The sequence below is a fragment of the Fukomys damarensis genome, unplaced genomic scaffold, assembly GCF_012274545.1.
Source record: "Fukomys damarensis isolate Sample0158 unplaced genomic scaffold, DMR_v1.0_HiC HiC_scaffold_37, whole genome shotgun sequence".
In the NCBI taxonomy this organism is placed as follows: Eukaryota; Metazoa; Chordata; class Mammalia; order Rodentia; family Bathyergidae; genus Fukomys; species Fukomys damarensis.
This window is the reverse complement of record NW_022900949.1, coordinates 41,382,967-41,391,586: the sequence shown is the minus strand read 5'-3', so window position 1 is coordinate 41,391,586 and position 8,620 is coordinate 41,382,967. Positions and strand designations below refer to the sequence as shown.

Here is an 8,620-nt window from a genome sequence, read left to right as displayed (position 1 = left end):
TGGAGCCCAAGCCGCCCGCCCCGCCGCTTCCTCCCTCAGCCGCGCCGGGCTAGGTGGGGGCTCCTGGGCCTCTGCAGAGCGCGCGCTCTGTCCGATTTGGGACCGGAGTGAAACTCTTCACAACTCCATTTTGCCTTTTACATTTCATGTGGAACGTGAATCGCTGTTTTGTACAGGTTGAAGAGAGTTATGCTTTGGGTAGATTTCCTTTTTTTTAACGGCAGTGTTCTTGGAGATTGTGTAAGTAAAAGATTGTGTTGCAATCTTAGGGGTTAGAACTATTGATGGAAAATGTATCCTTCCAGTTGATAAAACATTTTTTATGACTTTAATGATGCTTAATCAAAATAGTTGCATTTCTACTTAGTCTGTAATTAGGAATCGCTTAAGCATGTATCCTTCGTTACTGATTATCTTCATGAGAGTTACAAGTCGTCTTCATGAAATTGCACTATTTACTTAAGTTTGTTTTTAAAGAAATGCTTAGTACTTTATAGCGGAAAATTGGCATTGCTTTTGCCTCCGTTGGTTCCAGTTGTGCTTTTTTAATAGCCCTGATTTAAAAAATTTTAACTTATGTTTGGGATTTTTAAAAATCTTTTGGTCCTTTGAAATAAACATTTTTTGCAGGTATGTAATCAGATTATATTAATTTTTGCCGGATCTGAAGGGGAAAAATACAAAAACGAAACCTCTTCATATTTTAAGATACTGTTTGTGGTGAGAATGTTCGATCATTTAGTGTCACACTGTTGAATGTGCAATATGAACCGAGTAGGTGATTGTCACCTTCAACATGGCTAGATTGGAGGAGGTACTGTTTTGAGCACTTGACAAAAGTAACATCTGAACTGAAAATACAAGACTATTGTTTTTTTTCAAGATAGGTCTTGCTATTTTGCCTGGGCTGGCCTAGAGCTCACCATCCTCCTGCTTCAGCCTCTTGAGAAGTTGGAATTATAGGCCTGTACCACCAGGCCTGACCCGACTAGTACTTAATTGTAAAGAATGATTTATTGAGTTTTGTTTTTGTCTTTGTTGTTTGTTTGGTTTTTTGGTACCGGTGATGGAACTCCTGTCCTTGTGCTTGCGAGGCAGTCAGGTGGAACCACTGAGCTAAATCTCGCACTATGGAGTCTTTTTTGATGTTATACTGATGTTCTATCTATCTGTGTAAGGTAGTGAAGGCTGTTAGTGACAGTAAATGGTACAAAAGATGGAACCCCATGTGTGCTAAGCATGACTCCACCACTGGGCTATACCTCTAGCCCGGGAACTTCCTTTGAGTCAAAGTCTAGTGCTAGATATAAAGTTTCTATTCAAATAAAAATATGTACTGGAAGGATGAAGACAATAGAGATAAGGCTGTCAACCAATTTCTTCATAAACCTAGAATTTAAATTCTAAAAGGAATTTTTTAGGCCTTAGAGACCAATCCCATTTACAGGTGTGGAACTGATTTCTAGAGACTTAAAGAGATTTCCTAGGATTGTATGTCTAGTCCAGAGGAGATCAAAACTACAATTTTCTCTATAAAGTATTTTCCATGTAGTATCAAACAACTGGCTTAGAGTCAGCTAAAATTCAGTGATTCCAGTTTATCCAGTGTTTTCTTTTTTTATGCCTTGCACATTGTGCATAGGCGGAGAGAGTCTGAAGAACCTATATGCCAGACAAATTTCAGTTCTTTAGCTTTCACAGCACACTTCTGTCTGTAGCTGATGGTCCTGCTGTAGTCAGTTGAGGAAAAGAGAAAAGAATGTAGAGTCCCTTGCTGGCCTCATCCTGGCTTTGTGTTTGGATCTTTGTGAGGGACCAATCCATGGGGAGGCCTAGATTCCCTGCTTCAGAGCCATATTTAGGTTTGTCGAAAATGTGTTTTTGTTTTTGTCTTGTATTTTTGTTGTTGTTGTTTTTGGAGACAGGGTCTCATGTAGCCCTGGCTGGTCTGGAACTCAAGGCGATCCTCCAGTCTCAGCTGGGATTACAGGCATGCACCACCACACCTCGCTGTTGAAAATGTTTTTGGACAACTGTGGGTCCTTTTGCCTCGATTTAAGTTGGAATGAGTGGGAAAATGCATGTATCAAGTAAATATTGGTCTGTACACGTGTGTGGTAGTGATTTTGTTCTTTTCATTGACTGACTTCCTTTTGTTTCTTGTTAATTCCATTAAAGTTTATTCTAGTCATGTGGGATTTAACTTATTAGGAGAGTAAAAATAGATTTTAAGGTGTTTTTGAAGGAGTGGTGTCCAATCTGGAATGACAGGAATGACTCCTGCCTGGCAAGCACAAGGTCTTGAGTTCAGAGTACTGGGGGGAAAAAAAGGAGAAGAGGGATTGAGATTGATTGAGTGCTACCTTAGGTCATCATGGAATTGTGGAGGGGGTCATGTGTCGTTCCCCACCACCACCACCACCACCACCACCACCAAGGATCGAACTCAAGACCTTGTGCTTACCAGACAGGTGTGGCACCACTGAGCTAAATAACCAGTCCAGTGTGTGTGGGTTTTATGGCATTACGGGGGATTGAACCCAAGGCATTCATACTGAGGTACATTCCCAGCACTCTATTTTGGGACAGGTTCTGAATTGCCCAGGCTAGCTAGACTCAAAATTACAATCTGGCTGGGTGGGGTAGTGAGTGTATTCCTATAAACCCAGCACTTGGGAGGCTGAGACCAGAGGATCTCTGCAAGTGTGAGTCCAATCTGGACTACATAGTGAGTTGAGGCTAGCCTGAACTACATATAGTGAGACATTGTCTCACAAAATCACAAAAATTACATTCAGACTCCTCAGCCTCCCCAAAATCCTGGGATTACAGGTATGTGCCGCCATCCCCAGTTTACTTTGGGTCTTCTTAATTGTCCCAGACAGCACAAGGATTTATGTTAACTCTGTAAGACTGATATTTCAATTTCTAAGAGAATTAATTTGGGTTTGATGGACTCCATGGACAGCACATAGTATTTAATTGAATTATGGGTATGTACTGGTGGTAATGATAAGTGGTATATAATCATTGGATTTAAAAATTGGCCATACAGCCGGGCGTGGTGGTGCATGTCTGTAATCCCAGCACTCTGGAGGCTGAGGCAGGAGGATCGCTGTGAGTTTGAGACCAGCCTGGGCTACATAGTGAGCTCCAGGTCAGTCTCAATTACATAGTTGAGGCCCTGTCTCAAAAAAATTTTTTTTGGCCATACAAGGACTGAGTAAATTTTAGCTCAGTGGTGTTGCCACCTGCCACACAAGTGCAAGGTCCTGAGTTTGATCCTGGTGCAAAAAAAAAAAAAAAAAAAAAAAAAAAATTGGCCATACAGGTGCAGTGGTGAGGCCCATAATTCTAATGATTCTGCAGGCTGAGGTGGGAGGATCAAAAATTCCAGGCCAGGCTGGGGCAATTTAATGAGATCTTGTCTCAGACTAAGAAAATAAAAGCTCATTGTCATAGAGCACTCTGGGTTCAATCCCCAGTACTACCAAAAACAAAAAAAGAGAGATCACAAGAAAAAAGTATTATTGTCCTGTCATGTGTCATCAATGTGTCTCCCCACCCCCCACACTTATGCAGAGCAAGTGCTCTGCTGTTGAGCTTCATCCTCAGCTTTACAACTAACTGTTTTAAACTTGTTTGTGGTAAGAATATATGTGTTGCTATATATTTTGCTCTTTGGGAACAGGTTCACTTAAGTATTTGTGACACTAATAATTTAAATTTCTAAGACATTTTGAAGTTAGTTATTACTATAAACTTCCCATCTCAGATGTTTCTATTTCAAAATGGATGTGGTAACACAAGTCTATACTACCTAGCACTATCCAGCACTTCAGTGACTGAGGCAGGAGGATCCCTGAAAGTTCGGGGCCAGCTGGGGCTAAAAAGAAAGACCCTGTCTCAAAAAAAAGTTTCCATTTCAAATGACTCATTTTTAATCTGTGGTGCTGTAGTATTAAATGCTGGCCTGTATACTCATAATTATGATCATCATGTGACTGAAAATCAGATAGGCACAAAAACTTCTCATTCTAGGTGTCGGTCTCTACTAGTGCTTGCTCAAATGATTTTACATGAATTTTCATAGTAAATAATCACAAGAAATACACTTATATTGCAACTATTGTGCAGTTTATACCAAACTGAGCTTGATTTTTTTTTTTATGAGACTGGATAAATTGTGTATACATAATTATGATTGTATCTGAAACAAGTTGAAAGAACAGAACACAAATACAGTGCTATAGTCAGTGAAAAGTTTGGAGTGGAATGAAAGGGTGGGAGGTAGAAGAAAGATAGGCAGGGGGTCAGATTATGCCTCTAGACATTTGGAAGTTCCTTGGGTTTGCTGCCAGCAGTTGCTGCTGCTACTTCTGTTTTTGTCCCCAGTACTGGAAATTGAACCCAGTACACAGTAAAGACACTGAGCTACATCACCAGCCCCTCTTTAAAATTATGAGACACTGGGCTGGGGATTTAGCTCAATGGTGTCACCACCTACCTTGCAAATACAAGGTCCCGAGTACAATCCCTGATACCTAAAAAACAAAACAAAATGAAATTATGAGACACTCTCATTAAATCAGTAAACTGTCCAAGTAGGGCTGAATTTATCCTACCTCAGCCTCCTCTAATGCTGGGATTACAGGTGTGCACCATCACACCCAGCTTTTTGCCAGCAGGAGGGTGGGGAGGGCTGAGATTAGGTCTCCCTATGCCATCCAGGCTGCCCTTGCTTGAACTGGTAATATTGCCTCAGCCTTCCAAGTGCTGGGACTACAGGTGTATGTCACTACAGCTGTCTCATAGGTTTTTTGTTTGGGGTTTTTTTTTTTTTTTTTTTTTTTTTGGAGACAGGGTTTCACTATGTAGTTCAGACTGCTCTGAAACTCACTGTGTAGCCCAGGCTGGCCTTGAACTCCAGCATTCCTCGTGCCTCAGCCTCCCAAGTGCTGGGATTACAGGCGTGTGCCACCATGTCTGGCTTCATAAGTTTTGTTTTGAGATGAGAGGTCATTAGATGTTTTTTAGCAAGAGAATGACTGACTAATTTATTTATTTTTAAGTACAAGCTAGCCATAGTGCCATAGGACTATAATCTCAACCTGGAAGGCTGAGGCAGGAGGATCAAGAGTTCCAGGCTAGCCTGAGCTACATTGGAAATTCAAGGCCAGCCTGGACTACAAAGTGAGTCTGTCTCAAACAAAAAAGGAAATGTAATTTGATAAGGTAAGTCATTCAGATGTTCACTATAGTATGTATAATAAGGATACAGGTGTAAAATTCAAATTTTGCTATGCAGGGAGAGGTACTGGGATTGAAGCCAGAGCCTTTGTACTCAGGTATATCCCCAGCAGTTTTTTTTTTAAATTTTGACACAGGGTCTCACTAAGTCATTAAGTTGCCCAGGCTGAGCTTGAAGTTTTGATTCTCCTGCCTCAGCTTCCATAGTACTATGTTTATGGGTGTCTGCCCCCATGTCAGGATTTGTTTTATTTTATTGAGACAGAGTGCTATGTGCTACAGGTTAGCTTTGAACTCACTGTGTAGTTTGTGATAGCTTTTAACTTCTGATCCTTCTGCTTCCTCAGCCTCTAGAGCTTTGAGATTACAGGCATACCATGATAACTTGGTTTTTTTTTTTTTTTTTTTTTTTTGAGACAGGGTCTCTCATGGTGATTCATCTGTTTCAGCCTCCCAGTGTTGGGATTATAGGCATGTGCCACTACAACTGGCTAAGCCTGCTTTTGCCCCCCCCCCCAGTAGGAATCAAAGTCAGGACCTTACGCTGGTGAGGCAGGTGGCAGCACCACTAAGCTAAATCCCTGGCTGGCTAAGCCTTTTTTCCCCTCTTTAATCCTAGCCCTCTTTGTTTTAGTTTTATTTTGAGACAGAGCTCACTAAATTGCCCAGCCTGGTGTTGACTTTCTAGTCCTCCTACCTCAGCTTTTCAGATGCTGGGATTGTAGGTGTTTGCAACCACATCTGGCTTCTTTTTTTTTTTCCTATCCTTTTTTCTTCTTTTGAGACAGGGTTTTATTAAGTTGTTCTAGCTGGGTTTGAACTTGGGATCTTTCTGCCTCAGCCTCCTCAGTAACTAGGAGTATCGGTGTGCACTAATATGCCCTGCTCATTTATTCTGTTTTTTTGTTTTTTGAGACAGGGTCTCACTATGTAGTGAGACTGACCTGGAACTCACTGTGTAGCCCAGGCTGGTCTTGAACTCACAGTGATCCTCCTGCCTCAGCCTCCCAAGTGCTGGGATTATAGGCATGCGCCACCATACCCGGCTTATTATTATTTTGGTACTAGGGTTTGAATTTGGGGCCTTTTGTGTGCGAGGCAGGCGGTGGCACCAATGAGTTGACTCCCTGGCTTATTTATTTTAAAATTATTATTATTTTATTTTCTGGTACTGGGGATTGAACTCAGGACTTTGTGCTTGTGAGGCAGGCACAGTGCCACTGAGCTAAATCCTCAGCCTTTAATTATTGTTTTTTAAAAGGGCAACATTTAGCCATGCATGGATAATTACAATATTTGAGAGGTAAAATTGATTGTTCAAGTGAAGGATGCCAATGTGATAAACTTCATGGTATGTCAGTTAAAAGTTAAATAGTGGGCCTGGCGTGGTGGCGCACACCTGTAATCCCAGCACTTGGGAGGCTGAGGCAGGAGGATCACTATGAGTTCGATACCAGACTGGGCTACATAGATAGTGAGTTCCAGGTCAGTCTCAAGTAGATAGTGAGACCCTGTCTCAAAAAAAAATTTTTTTTTTAGGAAGATCCTGTCTCCAAAAGAATGGATTGTTGAAGATGTTGCTCAGGGGTAGAGTTATTGCCTAGCAATACATTTTTTTTCCCCCTTTGGTTTTTTTTTTTTTTTTTTTTTTTTTTTTTTTTTTTTTGGTACTAGGGGTGAAATTCAGGACCTTGCAGGCGTGGTGCCACTGAGCTAAATCCCCAGCTTTGTATTCTGTTTGTTTTTTCAGACAGTGTTTCACTGTAGCCCAGGTTCACCTCAAACTTAGCAGTCCTTCTGCCTCAGCTTCCCAAATTCTGGCATTAACAGACATGTACCGCAATGCTGAGCACTATGATGGATCTGCTCAGCCTCCTGAGTGCTGGGATTACACATGTGTGCTACCACGCCTGGCTTGTCTAGCTTTTTTGTTTGTTTATTTGTTTTGAGACAGAGTCTTACTATGTAGAGACTGACCTGGAACTCACTATGTAGCCCAGTCTGGTCTTGAACTCACATGCATCCTCCTGCCTCAGCCTCCCAATTGCTGGGATTACAGGCATGAGCCACCACACCAGACTTGATTAGTATTTTTGAGGCCCTGGTTTCAGTCCTCAGTACTGGGGGGAAAAATACTGTATCTTTTTTTTTTTTTTTTTTTTTTTTTTTTTTGTCAGAACTCTTTGGGGAAGCCTATTTACTCACATCCTGTCCTTTGTTTTTTTCCTCATAAAGGGAACAGATGTAATTTTTTATTTTTCTTATGTTTTTGTAGCCTTTCATCTGAGAAGTTCAAGGTACTTTGTACAAGTTTGCTACACAGGCCCTGTGTTTTGCAGTACATTTGTAAGGTATGTAAATAGAAATCTCTTCTTCCATTTCCCTTTCCCCATGGAAGAGAGATTATGTATATTCTGAGGAAATATGAGTTTATCATAACCACTAATGACTCACTTGTCCACTGCTCTTGCAGGTTTTTAAAATTTTTCTTATTTGTTGCTTTGTTGCTGGACTTTAGTTGTTGTTTTGGTTTTTTGTTACTTTTTTTTTTTTTTTTTTTTTTTTTTTTTTTTTGTACTGAGAATTGAACTCAAGACCTTACACTTGGGCCAGGGATTTAGCTCAGTGGTTCTGCCATCTGCCTGAAGACCTTACACTTGTGAGGCAGGTGGTAGTACCAACTGAGCTAAATGCCCGGTCCATGTTTTTTTTGGGGGGGCGGGCAGTGTTTCATTATGTAGTTCAGGCTTGCCTTCAACCAACTCACTGTGTAACCCAGGGAATAAGCCCGGCCTTATTTACTACCCCTCTTCTCTCTTCTTCTTCTTCTTTTTCTTTTGGTTTTTTGAAACAGGGTCTCTCTATGTAGTTGAGACTGACCTGGAACACACTATGTAGCCCAGTTTGGTCTTGACCTCACAGCTATCCTCCCTGCCTCAGCCTCCCGAGTGCTGGGATTACCGGCATGTGCCACCAGGCCCAGCTCCTTCCCTCCCTCCCTCTCTCTCTTTTTCTTTCTTCCCTTCTTCCTTCCCCTCCTCCCCCTCCTCCCCCTCTTCTTCTTCCTTCTCTTTTCTCTTCCTCTCTTTTGCAATATTGGGGATTGTACCCAGGGCCTTGTATGTGCTAGGCAAGTGCTGCACCGCTGAAATAAAGCTTCAGCACTTTTTGCTTTTTCAGACAGGATCTCACCAAGTTGCCCAGGTTGACCTTGAACTTGTCTCAACTCCCTGGATCACTGATTATAGGCATGCACCATTATAGCTGGGTTAGATTTTCTTTTTCTCCTAGTACTGAGGATTGAATTTAGGGTCTTCACACTGAACTACGTTCCCTAGACTTTTTTTTTTTTTTTTTTTTTTTTTTTTTT

General features: G+C 41.5%; 1 protein-coding gene across 1 annotated transcript in view; it reads left to right on the top strand.

Annotated features, from left to right (window-relative positions):
- The first annotated feature begins 7,525 nt into the window (after positions 1-7,525).
- Positions 7,526-8,620, top strand: part of Rhoa (ras homolog family member A) — a 33,717-nt gene continuing 32,622 nt past the window's right edge. Inside the window, exon 1 of the mRNA XM_010615568.2 lies at positions 7,526-7,601. The gene's annotated coding sequence lies outside the window, so the exon portion shown is untranslated. The remainder of the gene's footprint in view (positions 7,602-8,620) is intronic.